This window comes from Euprymna scolopes, chromosome 19 (genome assembly GCF_053919585.1).
Source record: "Euprymna scolopes isolate OS-2025 chromosome 19, ASM5391958v1, whole genome shotgun sequence".
In the NCBI taxonomy this organism is placed as follows: domain Eukaryota; kingdom Metazoa; phylum Mollusca; class Cephalopoda; order Sepiida; family Sepiolidae; genus Euprymna; species Euprymna scolopes.
Genome location: NC_136500.1, coordinates 124,169,136 through 124,185,408, shown reverse-complemented (window position 1 = coordinate 124,185,408; position 16,273 = coordinate 124,169,136). Strand labels below are relative to the sequence as shown.

The following is a 16,273-nucleotide window of genomic DNA, read 5'->3' as shown; positions in this document are numbered from 1 at the left end:
TATAGGTAAGTGATTTTTGGAATTTATATATACACTAGCGGGGGTACCCGGCGTTGCCAGAGTGTTTGTTTCCGGGATGGGGGGGGGGAGTTTTAAAAAATGTTATGGTAGGTAAGTAGGAAGGATCAAACCCGGAGTCATGAGTAAAAGTAGGAAAATAAAGTGTGAAAAAAACCCCCCAAAAAAAACATCTGCAACGTTAACAGTTCGGCCACCAAGAAAAGTCTATTCCAGTTGTTTAGGGAAAAAAAAAAAAAAAAACGACTACGGTAGGTCGGCACGAACGTGAAAATATAATGTGAATTGTCCAGCACGCTAACCACTACGCCACAGAGCACTGCAGCTTAGTTTAGTGATTTTAAATAACTTCACATGAAAGAATTACGAAGTCAAACCGGTGTCGTGATAATACATACTTTGGAAGCATTGATAAACAGACTCGAAGGTGGTGTAAAATGCGTTCTTTATTGTCTAGTAGTAAATGTTGCACTGAGAAACAATGGCGGACGAGATTCATACGTCACGGGCCAAGGGGCATAACTCTAGGCGACTAATAGTCTCTTAGCCTATATTATGACATCCCTTCCCTTCCATATATATGTATATAGTCCAAGGGCGATATTTAGCCTTTATCTGATTAAGGGATAACATAGTCTCTAATATATTATTTAGCTTGTCTCCATTGTTCTAGGGTAATGGTATTGTCTCTTTTTTTTAGGATAGTGTAACCTATAAGTTAAGTTTCTGAGGAGCATTCACTCGTCTCTGAGATCTTCTTAATTCGGGGGTGAGTTTCTCAGTTCGGGTGTGAGGCGTGCCGCTGGAGTGTTGTTCGGTGGTCGGCTGTTCGATTTGTTTAGGGGGGGACCTTCCTTCTGGGTGGGATCCGGTGGAGAGTCGCTGGGGCGAGGTTGGTCGGATCTATTTGCGGTTGTTGATCTCCTCCCAGCTGGTCTGAGGAACTGCCTGTTCCTTCTATAGGTGTTACCGTTCTCAGATTCAACTATGTAGGATCTGGGTGTCACGCTGGAGCGCTGAATTTTTCCAGGCTCCCATATCTTTGCTTTTTCCTGCTGGACATAGACATTCTGTCCTGCATGTAGGTGGGAGTGGTGTCTGTTATGTTTCCTGTCATAGCAGACCTTAGACTGATCTTTCTGTTTCTGTATGGCTGTCCTAGTCTGCTCATCGCCAAGTTGTTGCTTGGATACTAGGGGTGTCCGTATTTTTCGTCCGTTGAGTAACTCTGCCGGGGACTTAATGTCTGATGACAGTGGCGTGGCTCTGTAAGCCATCATTGCTAGGTAGCTGTCTTGACCAGTTTCCCCTGCCTTCGTCAAAATTTTCTTGCATGTTCCCACCATTCTTTCGGCGAATCCGTTAGACTTGGGGTAATGTGGGGACGATGTCCTGTGTTGGAAGCTGTACGTCCTGGCGAAATCCTTGAAATCTTTACTTGTAAATTGTGGACCATTGTCCGAGTACAAGATTTCCGGCACTCCTTGTTCCTCAAATATCGTCTTAATACTTCTAATAACGGATATTGATGAGGCGGACGGAAGGCGTCGTACGAAGGGGTTTCGGCTGTACTGATCTGCCACAAGCAGATATTCTTTCTCTGCCAATGTGAACAAGTCTGTGCTGACGTACTGCCAGGGGTACGTAGGGGTTTCGTGCTGGAGTATTGATTCGGGCGGGATACTGGCTTGGTATTTCTGGCATGTGTGGCACTCTCGGACTATATCTTCTATGTCCTTATTTAACCCTATCCAGTACACCGCTGAACGCGCTCGTAACCTCGTTCTCTCTACTCCTTGGTGTGAAGCATGCAGCTCTTCCAGTATGCCTCTTTGCAACGAGGCTGGGATAATGATTCTCTGGCTCTTGAGTAGAATTCCATCCTGGACCCCAATCTCATTTCTGAAATTCCAGAATGGCAGGAGAATTCCTGGGCAGTCAGCCCGGTTGGAAGGCCAGCCGGTCAATACCATGCTTACAAGTTGCTTTAGGAGTGGATCCTAGGATGTTTCCACTCTTATATCTTCAACTCTCGTCGGCGCAAAGTTGAGGTATGAGATCATGCTATGGACATTGAGATCGATCCCTTCAATGTGCCCACTGGGTCTGGGTGCTACTCGTGACAAGCAGTCTGCAATTGGAACTGTTTTTCCTGGGGTATATTTTACAGTAAAATCATATCCCTCGACCTTCAATAACATTCTAGCCAGTCTTGGGGGTGCTTGTGCTAGATTTTTCAATGCTATCGACTCCAATGGCTTGTGATCCGTATGAATTGTCGTTTTGTGGCCCCAAACGTAACTGTGAAATTTCTCCAGGCCAAAGACGATAGCCAACATCTCCCTCTCTATGTTTGAGTAGCGTGTTTCTGGTCCGGAAAGTGCTTTGCTCGCGAATGCTACTGGTCTATTGTTTTGTAGCAGAGCCGCGCCTATACCCATTGAAGACGCGTCTACCTGTAGCACTATTGGTTCTTTAGGGTCGAAGTATCGGAGTGTCGTATGATTTCCGATCTCTTTTTTGATTTCTTCGAATGCCTGTTGCTCCTGTGAAGACCATGTGAAGTCATTCTTCTTCGATGTTAACTCACGTAGGGGTTTTGTCAGTGTCGCGAGTCGTGGAGAGAATTTGTTCAAGTAGTTCACCAGGCCTAGGAAGCTGGTGAGCTGCTTTGCATCCTCGGGGGGTTGCATCTGTGTGATCGCCTCTATTTTCCGGGGATCTGGCTTGACACCGTCTCTTGAGATTATGTGGCCGTAGAAAGGGATTTCGGAGGTTTTCACCACAAATTTCTCTGAATTAAACCTGCAGTTTCTTTCCCTTGCTCTAAACATAAGCTGCCTCAGTGCCTTGTCATGGTCAATGCCGTCTTCCTCGAATCCGTACACTACTATGTCGTCGCATATGGATAGGACATTTTCGAGGTCTCCGAAGTTTTCCTGCATGGCTCTTTGGAACTCATCTTGGGCAGATTTGACTCCCATGGGGTACCTGTTGTACATGTATCTGCCATGTGGGGTAATGAATGTTGTGAGACGTCTCGACTTTTCGTCCAGTTTCAAATGCCAGTAGCCAGACTTGATATCGACTTTTGTGAACCATCTAGCGTTGTCTAGTTCCGCAGTGATGTCTTCGAATGTCGGAGTCGCATAGTGTGGTCTATGCACTGCTTTATTTAAGTCTCGGAGGTCGAGGCATAGCCTGACCGATCCGTTCCTTTTAGTGGTACAGACGAATGAGTTTACCCAGGGCGTCGGGTCCTTTACAGGGGAAATTATTCCCTGGGCCTCTAAGGAGTCCAACTCCAATTTCAACTTTCCTTTTAGGGATATTGGGACTCGACGTGGTGGGTGGACAACTGGTGGTACTTCGGGGTTTAAATGGATGGTGTGTTCACCTGGCAGACAACCAATGGAGTCGAATACGTCTGGAAATTCCTCAATGATTTTCCTCCTTTCTCCAAGGTTTCCCATCGTACATGGTTCCTGCACGGGGACCGGTTTCATGTCGTGCGGGGGAGTAGGGCGGGATGCTTTGTCCGTCACATGAGTTGTGTCCGTTTTTATAGCCAAGTTAAGGGTGACTAGCCCTAATTCTCTTGATGTTTGGAGTCCTATTAGTATAGGGTCTCTTGATTTCACCACGTGAAAGGTCGCTTTAACGAACTTGTCACGGGATCTGACCCCTAAACGACAGGTCCCTTCTTGGTCTATCGTTGAGCCTCCAAACGCAATTAGCCTTATAGCTGATTTTTCCAGTGGTACTCCTTTCAGTTCCTTGAATACCTGTTTAGGTAACAGGTTGCTCATTGCACCTGTGTCGATTTTCACGTCAACCTCTATTTGGGCTTTGCTGTTGCCTATCTTCAGTTTTGTGAAAGCTTCTGTGGTCGCTAACGGTAATTCCTTTACTGTGTGAAAGTACAGCTCCTCTGTGGAACTGTCGTCGTTGCTACCCATATGTGCTGCTGCCATGTGGATTTTATTCTTATTATATTTCCTCTGTGGCTGGAATGACTGTCTGCGTGTGTGCCCCTCGTCTCCCATTTTAGAGTGGCAAACTTTAGCAAAGTGTCCCTTTTTATTGCATTTTAGGCAGTATTTGCCTTTAGCTGGGCATTTATATTGATGGTGTTTTGTGCCACAATTACCACATGTGGTAGGTCCACTGGGCTGTCTGGCTCTAACTGCGAGTGTAGAGCTGTCTTCTACTGCTGTTGTACGTAATGCTTCCATTTGTTTACACGTGGCTTCTTCTGTCTCGACGATTCCGAGTGCTTTCTCGATCGTGAGATCGCTTCCTTCTCTTATTAGGGACTTTTGTGCAGACTGTAAATAAATACCGAATATGAATAGGTCCAACACAATGGTCTCTTCCACCGTCCGACCGTATTCACACTGTTTGGCTGTCTGACGCAGCCGACTTAGAAATGCGTGTGCCGATTCATCCGCGTTTTGTTTACATTTTAGTAGGTTGTGTCTAGCTACACGAAAGTTCGATCGCGGATTCGCATATTCCTTAAAAAATTGGATATATTTATCCAATGTCCTTTCTTCTCCCTGTCGAAAGGGAAAAGTGTCACTTATTTCCTGGCCCTCGATACCAGACCATATTAGCAAGTAATTTAACTTTGTGTCTGAATCTACGTCTTTCATTGGGCCGTCGAAATATAAATGAACTTGCCTGATAAATCGGTCCATTGATTTGGCCAAATTTGAAGTGTTCCAATCGATTGTTGGAGGTGGTAGTTGCGAATATGTATTCATCGTCGATTGCGAGAAAAATACCGACACCACGTGTGTTTTGTATTAATTTTTTTAGATCCCGAAAATGTTCGTTTTTTTTTTTTTTTTTTTTTTTTTTAGGGTAATATTGTTACTATTCCTTTGATTCTTTAGAGGATCCCACGTCAGACACCATGTCGTGATAATACATACTTTGGAAGCATTGATAAACAGACTCGAAGGTGGTGTAAAATGCGTTCTTTATTGTCTAGTAGTAAACGTTGCACTGAGAAACAATGGCGGACGAGATTCATACGTCACGGGCCAAGGGGCATAACTCTAGGCGACTAATAGTCTCTTAGCCTATATTATGACAACCGGTGTTCTCTTCTCAACTGTTCCTTGTGAACGATCCCCAAACGGTGTTAAGTGGTGGCAGGGGGAGGAGGAATTTATTAGAGAGAAAATATTTTACCACTTACATTGATCTTAACCGATTTTGGCCGTGACTTCTCAGCAGAAAAAGTATAGAAATCTAAGATTATCGAGGAATTTGAGAAATAATAAGCCTATAACACACCTCAGATATTGTTCTGCCGTTTGTGCATATTATATTTGCATGAAATATCTTTATTTTTAATCCTATTAAGGTCAAAATCCGACGGGAAAAAATGAGTTCATTTTATTTATATAGAGAAGAGAAGAAGAGAAGATATATTTATCGAAGCAAGTTAAAATTTGTTGAAATTCTTTAAATCTTTTATTTTAAAGAAAACCGATTAAAAAAAAAACAAATATTGCATAATTTGCTATTAAACCTGAAAAATTGAAAAGAAAAGGTCAATAAATAATATATTCAAATTTAAAACAAAAAAAAAAACTGTTTTTTAGAAATTTACCTGTAAAGTCCGAAGTTTAAAACCATTTAAAAAAAAAAAACACTTTGTTTTTTTTTGTTTGTTTTTTTATTTTAATAAAACCTTGGTCTTTGCTCCTTTAATTGAAAAAAAAAATTAGGGTTTGAATTACATTTTTCAAGTAGTTATAAGCTTCTAATAATAGGAGGTCCAATTATTCAATTTTTTTTTCACTCATTTTTAATGTTGGTTTCTGACACTGCTAGACATCCGTAGATAAACATTTGTCTGGTGTTACTTCCGCCAAATAGCTTTGTAAACACGGGAAACGTAAATCTAACCATTAAAATTTAATTAAATTAGGCACCGCCAAAACTGGGGGGGGGGCTGGTAAGTACTTTTTAACGGACCGTCTTTTTAAAAATCTACCAAAAAATCAGATAATTATCCGATCAATACGAAATTTTCAGCGATTATTAAGAGAAGAATGAACTTTATAACAGTGTACTTATTTTTCATAAACGATATATATATATATGCTTACAACCACCCCTTGTTTTGAGGGGTTTCCAAATATGCTTAAAATAATCATCTGAAACTGAAGACAGCATATTGTGTTGTTGTAAGGGACAGGATTATAGATTAAAAAAAAAAAATTGTTTGCATACCTTATACGTCAGAATATCAGAATTTCGATTGTTTTTAATTATTCCGCGTTTGAGTTTTGAAGTGTGAAATTCGGTGAATATGTTAAGTAAAATAATTAATTTAAGTTAAGCAAAAAAAAAAAAAAAAAAAAAAATTCTAATATTTATACGAAAAAAGCCATTTTAAAATCTTTGATAAATAAATTAACAATTTTTTTTTAGCGAGCCGAATAATGCATGACCATTATTAATAGGCACCGCAAAAAATGGCCGAAAAATCTAGTTGTTGTTTTTTAAAACGGAATTACATTTATTAAAATCTATTATTTCTGAGTATTTTTGCATATTCTCATAGAAAATCATCCTAAATCTTAGTTCGACAACAAATAAATAAATTATTTCAAAAACCTTTTTTTTTTTTTTTTTTTTTTAAATATTTATGTACGTTTTTTGTGCAAGACAAAAAATGTCAATTGTTAACTTTTTGGGAAAATTAAACATTTAAAATTTAATTAAAAATAGTAAAAAAGTTTTACATTATTCTGTTTTCTATATGATAAAATTCAGGGTTTTATCTTTCTGGAAAAAAAGTTACTCAGAAATAATAGATTTTAATAAATGTAATTTCGTTTTAAAAAACAACAACTTGATTCTTCGGCCATTTTTGGCGGTGCCTAAATTAAATTTAACCACAAATAAAAGAAATAATGCAAGATGAAGTTAAATACTGAATTTTTGTGAAGACGCAGAAACAAGAAAGAAGTTTTTCCGCGCATCATCAAATGCATCCGAGAACAATATAAAATGTAAAATCAAACCAAAATCTTAGGTAAATTTATACAAATACCGTGACAGCGAATTAGTAGAAAAAAATGTACTTTCCTTGTAGAGTTCTGTGTGCTGACCTGAACACGAATCTGAAAACCGCATCCGTCGCAAATTAATAGTTTCGGAGATAATTACGTTTTAAGAAGTGGGGGATCAATTTTCTATAATAATTTAATGTAAAATGAGCACCCACTTTTTGGCCATTCTCGACAAATTTTTGAAATCACTACCCCCCCCCTCTCGACAAATCCTGTGAAATCACTACGCGGCTTCCCCCCCCCTCCCCACAAATCCGTTTAAATCACTACGCCCCCCCCTCCCCTCTTTTTCAAATTTATGTGACCCTTTTATTTTACTTTTTGGGGAAGGGGAGGGGTGAGGAGAGGGCGCAGTAATTTTATATGATTTCTCTTTCTATAATAATTTAATATAAAATGAGCACCCACTTTTTGGCCACTCTCGACAAATCTTTGAAATCACTCACTACCCCCCCCCCCTCTCGACAAATCCTGTGAAATCACTACGCGGCTTCCCTTCCCCCCTCCCCACAAATCCGTTTAAATCACTACGCCCCCCCCTCCCCTCTTTTTCAAATTTATGTGACCCTCTCCTCAAGTAAAAAAAAAAAGGGTCACATAAATTTGAAAAAGAGGGGAGGGGGGGGCGTAGTGATTTAAACGGATTTGTGGGGAGGGGGGGAGGGAAGCCGCGTAGTGATTTCACAGGATTTGTCGAGAGGGGGGGTAGTGATTTCAAAAATTTGTCGAGAGTGGCCAAAAAGTGGGTGCTCATTTTACATTAAATTATTATAGAAAATTGATCCCCCACTTCTTAAAACGTTAATATCTCCGAAACTATTAATTTGCGACGGATGCGGTTTTCAGATTCGTGTTCAGCACACAGAACTCTACAAGGAAAGTACATTTTTTTCTACTAATTTGCTGTCACGACACACATTATATATATATATATATATAGACAACACAAAAATCAAAAGAAAACCACAAAAGTAGACTTACATTAGTTAGCGTCATCGTGTTCTTCTTCGTCGCTGAATTCCTCATCAGCGAGAACTGGAGCAACAACACGTTGGTGCTCTCCTTGGGGGGGGATAGAGACGTCCAGCCATAACAAAAAAATGGTGTAAAAGAGCCTCCTTCTCGTCATAATTTGTTATAAATAAATATCTTGCTAAATACTGGCGGAGATAAGTGGCTCTAATACCTGGTCGTTTAACCCACTCTTTGAGATCCCTCCAGAGACGTTCAATTGTTTGTGTGTGTATGTTAATATTGGTTGGATCAACAAAGTTCTGAGAATGATTTATCATATAGTGAGTGTACCCGTGGGTTTTCAGGGAGTGATATGCCCCCCACCCCCCACCGGTCACTCATTATAATGGATCCTCCACGGATATATTTTTTTATTAGAGGAAGTAAGGTAGCTGTGTCTCTCTTCTCACCGACAGGCTCCAAAAGTGGGATAACAAATTTTTTCTTTGAGTCTCGCTCTATTCCCCCAAAGAGCCAAATTTGTGACAGAGGTCGACCTTTGTTATTTTTTCGGCGCACCAGGAAGGTTTCGTCTATTTCAACGACGATATCTTGCCCGCCGATAGAGTCCTGGTTCCCAAGCCAGAACTCTGCGACTTCGCTACAAAAAGAGCGCCAGTCCACAGATGTTTTGGGAGTTATATTTAAACAACTGGTGACTGTCTGGTGGTCCCACCGTTTACTCAACCAGTGGTTTACAAACAGAATTACCTTCCATGGAGGAATGTGGGAATTCTGTAAGAATGTCCCCTTATAGTCACTTGCATAAAAGGAACAGTGGCGCCTTTTTTTGGTTTTAGGAATGCGGAATGTACTGTTGCAGCGCCATTCGCCCGTTCTCCCCTGCTCCCTAAAGGTGCAGTTTTTGTTACAACGTGTGCAACTGACGACAGTTGGTAAGACACCGTGTCTTCTTAAAAAATCCACTGACGTTTCTGGTTCCTCGTAAAAGACTTTAATAGCCTTGTAGTGATTATAAGAGCAGTGGTCACAGGCAGACATAATGTTGGAAAAGTGGAAAAGTTAATCAAAGTAGCGTTGAGTGGAAATTAAGTTAACGAAAGTCAAAGTAAAAGAGGTTTGCAAATAAAGGAGCGAAATTGAGTGAAATTGGGGGTAAAAATCCGAAATTGTATCCGAAATGGTAAATTTATACAAATAACGTGACAGCGAATTGGGTAAAAATCCGAAAGTGTATCCGAAATTGGGTAAAAATCGATTTTGTGCGCGTAAAATTGGGATACTGCGCATGAGCAAGTAAAATTGGGGTGGTGAAGTGGTGGGGAATTAATTAAAAAGAAAAGGAAATAATTAATTTATTTATTTTTTTATTATCGCTTATTTTCATTATGGATTATCTCCACTTGTTTTGATTTAAGAGTAGAGCCGATGTACGCCATTTTTGAAAGAAAATATTCCCTTTTAAAAATGTTAATATCTCCGAAACTATTAATTTGCGAGGGGTACGGTTTTCAGATTCGTGTTCAGCACACCGAAACGTAACAGAATACTATGTCTGTTTTTACTAATTCGCTATCACGGTGTTTGTATAATAATACCAAATCTTATTTGTATTTTTGAATGTTAAAATTTTAAATAACAAAATAAAAATTTTAAATTATGAAATAAAACACATTTAATCATTTTAAAACTTATTTTTTCATTTCTTTTTTATTTGTATAACAACGTATTATTTGTATTGTTCAATGTTTTAAATTTAAATTTTTAAATCATAAAATAAAAATTTTAAATTATGAAATAAAACACATTTAATCATTATAAAACTTATTTTTTCATTTCTTTTTATTTGTTAAACAACGTATTATTTAAATTACAAAATAAAAATTCTAAGATAAAAAACATTTAATCATTTTATTTGTTATACAATGTGGTTAATCTAAAATTAATTATACGTAAACAAACTTCTGGATATATACCGGTTCCGACACAAGATGCCCTTTTTTTATAACTTGGTTCGAGGCTATTTGTACAACTAAACGGCAAATCTGCCAATTTATCTTGCTGTTGGTGACATTTATTATTTTTTTTTTTATATATATATTTGTTTTTTGACAACTTTTTTGAATCTATGTGTATAGTAAAACAAATCCAATTTTCCATATGAGTGTTTTTTGTTTTTTTTTGATTTTTCGGTTTACTAAATAATAATAAATTGTTTAGTATATGGAGGGGGGTTGCAGTTGGATGTTGTGCTCCCAATTAAATACGTGTTCGTAAACAACAAACTTGTCGCATGCAATGAGATAGAAATAACTAAAACTAACAAATGGAGTAAAGTTTAAAGAGATGTTTTATTTCTCGCGTGCGCCTGTGAGAATAAAAATGTTATTGTGTACGTGTGTGTGTGAGGAGTGGAATCCGCGTACGTATGCGTGTCTGATGGTAGAGCTAATGTCTCTTGAAGGAAAAGGCTAGAAAAGTGTTCATTTGCTAAAACTCTTACCGGGTTGATGTTCACCGTTTCGTTGCGAGGCTGATTCCCAGAAGGAGCGAGAGAGAAGGTATTTACTTCCAGAAAATTTACAAGTAAAAAATCAGAAAAATTTGGCACAAGGCCGAAGATGGGGGAGAGGAAAGGACGGTTTTCTCTGACTAGTGCTAACTAATCTAACCTAACTAGTTCCTACTTTCACTCTACTTACACCATAATACCACATTCATACTATACATCCATCAGTGTATACATCCTTCATCAATCACCATAAGAACATCATACCATGATAACCTAATTAAAACCCATAAGAAAGGGGGATTTGGGAAGATAAAAATTTTATATACAAAATACAAATGAAATATTTACAATGTTAGTAACAAAAGACCCCCCTGTTGTTAAACTATGGCAGATACACCGATTTGCCAGTCGAAATGGTGATGCGGGTCCGAACGCTTTATTTAAAACACCTCTTACGAAAACTTCGAAAGGGAACCCGCATCTCTGGCGAATCAAGTGACCTGTCACCTAATTGGGGAGGGGAGTGGGGTTAAAAAAAAAAAAAAAAAAAAAAAAAAAAAGGGGGAGGCAAACTTAAAAGGGACCTAATGATCGCTATCACACACTAGCTAGGTTATGAACAAAGAAGTCTAAATAATGGTCCTACTCTTGCCTATATTGTGACCTACTCTGGACTAAAAACGAGTCAGGGCTGACGTTCGTTCCTGTCACCCAAAATTCTTTTTCCTAAGGAACATCCAAGAACCAGTCAAGACTTGCTTCTCTCACCCGACACACACGCGCAACTGACACCCACTTTTCAACAAAGTCTGACGGAGAGAGTCTAACTCTCTCGGCCTTGATACGATCCTTCAAATAATGACGGAAGAGTCGTATAAGGTCGAGGGGAGCAAAGTCCTCAGATCCATAGACCACTTTCATACGTGTGTTCCAGATAACACCTCTCATCACAGCTAGCAAGGTCAAACACAAATCTTTTCTGAGCCTATCCGTTGTCGGAGCCCAATTGCTACAGACATTAATAGGAACCAAAGTTAATGAGGATGTGTTTAGTATGCGGACCATGAGACCTGTAACAAACTCAATCAGCGGCGTCACGATGCAACAATAAACGAAGGCGTGACATAAAGTCTCGTCCTCATCGCCGCACCGTTTACAAATAGGCGAGTCCACCAAGCCAGCTGAGTGGAGTCTCTTACCGACCCAGAGAGCATCCCGAATTACCAGCCAGGTCAGGGAAACCTCGTCGTTAGTGAGGCATCCTGACCCAGGCGCCCAAGGCCAGATTGAGCGGAGCTGCTCCTTCGTCAAAGGGAGCCTCCCACCGATGACATCCGTTACGGATCCCCTCACTAAAACCCGATATAATGCCTTTCGGGACAACAGCAGAGTGTTAGAGAGGCTTTCCTTCACTTTTAAGAGGGACTTCAGTGCGTGCCGGCACTCGCGATAGAAGGGACATTCACCTCGGGGCAACCTGTGTGCCTCCCCCTCGGAGTAGTGCACCCCTCTCAAAGCCGGGAAGGCTTTCTTAGTGTCCTCCATCCAGAGGCCACTGTTTTCCCTATCTTGTGTGCACATTCGATCTAGGTAGTAGAGCCATAGCATGTATAGCCGAATCTCCACGTTTGGCATACCTAGACCGCCTTCAGAAGGATGTAGGTAGCAGACATCGCGACAGACCTTAGGGGCCCTTCCAAGCCATAAGAAGTTGAAAAGAGCCCTCTGCAAATATAGCAGTGTATCTGACGGGATTGGAAGCACTGATAGACGATAAATAGCGATTGGATAGATGTGGGTATTACACACCTCTGCTCGCCCCTTTAATGAAAGGTTTCTACTGATCCACCGTGAAGCTGCAGACCGTACCGCTTTCAGAACCTCCGACCAATTTTTCTCCAGCTGGAGGTCAGGACCAAACCAGACGCCGAGTATCTTGCAAGGCCCATCGCTCCAACTAAATGGCCCCTGAAGGGGCATACCCCTCCAGGCACCAATGCGCAAACCCGAAGACTTGTCGCAGTTAATTTTGGCCCCTGTTACCGTTTCATACAATCTGATTTCTACACCAACGACACTAATCTCAGCACTGCTCGTTACAAGCACAGTTACGTCGTCGGCATAGGCGGAGTACTTCGCCTGGGCATTCACACCTGGCAAAGTGATTCCGCGTAGGACCGGATTCACCCTTAGCCTGCGCAAAAATTGCTCGATCGCAAGCACATATAGCATGGGTGATAACGGGCACCCTTGATGAATGGAACGTGACAAACTGAAGGGTCTCGACCTCTTCCCATTTACTTCTACCATCACCGCGGGGTTAGCATAGAGAAGATGAACCCAAGAGCAAAATTGCGGGCCAAAACCGGCCGCCGATAAAACAGCCCCCAAGTACCGATGGTCAACCCTATCGAAGGCTTTGGACTGATCTAAATTGATCAGCGCGGCCTCAGTGTCGACTTTTTCTATCATCAGGCGTATCGAGTGCAAGTTATCCTGGATTGTCCTGCCCTTCACGGCACACGTTTGCTCGGGGCTAATAAGAGGAGCCAGGACAGGCTGCAGACGATTTGCGAGAATCTTGGCCAAAATCTTTAACTCAGCGTTAAGCATCGTTAAGGGCCTGAAATTACCTAACCCATCCCCACCATCTTTGCTTTTACGAACAAGCTTTATCACACCCATGGTAAAGTACTTGGGGATTGAGCCGTTCCTAAACCATGAGTTAAACAAAACCGCCAGTAAGGGGACAAAGATGTGCGACAACCTCAAATACACTTCGTAGGGAAGACCATCGATCCCCGGTGACTTATTAAGGCCGACCCGCTTTAAGGCTTCAATGACTTCATCCTCCGTTATGCCACCTTCGCACCTAGCCGCTTCGGTCGTCGAAAGACGAGAAAAGTCAGCCAAATAGGTGTCGAACTGTTCTAATGACAGACCGGGTTCCATGGAAAAAAGCTCCTGGAAATGAGATCTAAACGCCTCCAGCACACCCTGGTTTGAGGTCATGGTACGCCCATCCGGCAATGTGACACGAGCGATGTGCCTATCAGCCGCTTGCCTAAGCTCCTCTGCACGCAGTTCAGCGGCCATGTTTGTTGCTTCCTGGGGCATTCTTTTTAACCTAGCCCTAATCGCTAAGGCTTGGTGCTCCTTTTCAGCAAGGGAGGCAAGCCGAGCCCTAATTATATTAACGCTAGCACTATCCCCCTCCTCCACCGCCCGATCTAGTCTAGACTCTAGTATCACTTTAGCTGCCCTAGAATCTAGTTTGAGTCTTTTGCTAAAGTCAGCAGCAAAGGATCTAATGGCTTCCTTAACTTTTACCCACCACTTATTCCCAATAATTGCCCCCGTCAATTCCCGCTGTAGGGTTAGTAATAGCCCGTCACGGAAGCCCTTCACATCGAACAACGACGTGTTGAGCTTCCAGTAACCGGCTAATCTAGGCTTAGGTCTATCTAAGTTTACCCGTACACGAACAAGTCTGTGATCCGAGTAAACTATATTGTGGAAACTTGGACAATCCAATACTCCTACGTCGACTCGCCTAACTAAGAACCGGTCGATATAGCTCGAGAGCTGTATCGAATCGGAGCCGCCTCTACCTGTCCAAGTCCACACTAAGTCACGGGGCTTTTCATTTTGGAATTTGTCGATAAGATCAAACTTATCCACAAATTCATGAAATACAACAGCATCCCGATCTCTGTTAGTTCCCCTAGATGTTAACCCAAATTGATCTAACTCGGGATCCAGGACGGCGTTCCAGTCTCCCGCTAAGATAACCGTTCTGGAAACATCTATGAACTGCTCGATCCGCCGAAAAAAACCAGCCAGCTCAGAATGGCTATTGGGCGCATAAACCCCAATAAGACGTAATGCCCTACCCTTTATGGTAACATCCAAAACACATAGTCTTCCCTCCGGATCCAAGTAACACGGGTCACACGACGCATCTAGAGACCTTTTAACTAGCCAGGAAACCCCTCTCGAGCGAGAATTATAGTGCGCTGAGTAAGCCTCAAAGGTCTTAGACAGTGCACCCAAATGGTCACCAGGAATAAGGTGGGTTCCCTGCACACAACAGATATCCACTCCGAGGTGCTGCAGGTCCAAACTCAAGAGCGAGAGAGAAGAGAGAATTATCCGGGCGTCCCCTTTTATATCTCTCCCGAGGGCAGATAACCAGGTCGCTTTTTGCGACACCTACTGGCTGGTTGGTGCAGTTATCGCTTGAAAGGAGCAGATAACTGCTACAAGTATTAAAAAAAAAAATTAAACCCGAATTTTATATCTTCATATATTTCATATTTTTTTTTTTATAAAAAGACGATGAAAAGATCACATAAGAGAAATTTACTGAAGAAATTCAAACAACATTTACAAATATAATCTAAACTTTATAAGAAAACGATTCGAATTAATGTACTGAAAACCAAACAATGTGATCCCATCCTAATAACGCACAAAAAGTGCCGAAACAATTGACTTACCTAGAAAGGGGGCACTTAACTGAGAAAAATGGGGAAGAAAACAGGTTAACTGTTTTTTAAATGACATATCTACTCCTCACTGTCCCCATGCCCCAACAGAAAACCAGAAATGTGATTCCGTCCTAATAGTGCACAAGTGCTGAAACCTTACCCGAGAATGGGGGAGGATGGCACTGAATTGAGAAACATAGTCAAGAAGGCACGTTAGTATTATCGAGTGGTGTCTTGTATATTATCGATTATTAGCTATTCCCCTTTCAAATGAGGAGATAAGGCCTGGGAAAGAACAAGTTATGACAAATAAAAATTTTAACCCATCAGAATGATGAAAACGCGAAACATGCCTCACATAAGTACACTATCCAGAAACAGTTACTGCACTTTCCTCGTGCTGATGAATTAGCAGTTTAAGTCCGGAATCATAAGTTTCACCAAATCAAGTTTCAAGTTTCTGTAGAAGTTGAGAACAATTCAACTTAATGAACGGATATTTTAACACGAGGAACAAAATAATGATTACACCGTGTTACGGTGAAAAAACATTATTGATGACGGAAATTCATTGTTCTTTAGAAGTTGAATTTTTTTTTTTTTTTTAATGATTTCACGTTTAAATCGTATTTTTCATCTTTTGATTTTAATTCTTTTATGTTTTCATGTATTTTATTTCCTAAATATTTGAACACATGAAACAAAAATCGTATTAATTTACTAAAGAAAACAAAACTGATTTTCTGTTTTGAACATAAAACAACATAAAAAACGAATTTATCCGGGTTTTTTTTTGTATTACAATGGAAGGTAAGTTTTATTTTCTATATACTTTAAAAAGTACATTAAATAACTCTTTAAATAATCTGAAACATTAAAAAAAAGTGTATTTTTTATTTTTTTTATTGCAATTTAATAATAAAGAAATTTACGTGAATAAAAAAGTTAACATTATTGTTTAAAAGACCATTCTTAACATGGGGAGGGGAGGGGGGTTTGTACTTATTCTGTACTTTAACCTTACAATTGAATAAAACATATCATAAAACTTTAATTAAACTTGGAAATATGATTTTAAAAAATAGCGCGGATCAGTAAGTGCATTAGCACGAAACAAAAACAAAAAAAAACAAAAAAAAAAAAACAAAACAAAAACAATAAAAACCCCTAAAAATATAAATCTT

At 40.4% G+C, this 16,273-nt stretch overlaps 1 protein-coding gene across 1 annotated transcript in view; it reads left to right on the top strand.

Moving 5' to 3' along the window:
* The first annotated feature begins 15,517 nt into the window (after nt 1–15,517).
* The window catches only part of LOC145239955 (uncharacterized), a 46,448-nt gene continuing 45,692 nt past the window's right edge, over nt 15,518–16,273 (top strand). The window contains exon 1 of the mRNA XM_080103541.1: nt 15,518–15,899. The gene's annotated coding sequence lies outside the window, so the exon portion shown is untranslated. The remainder of the gene's footprint in view (nt 15,900–16,273) is intronic.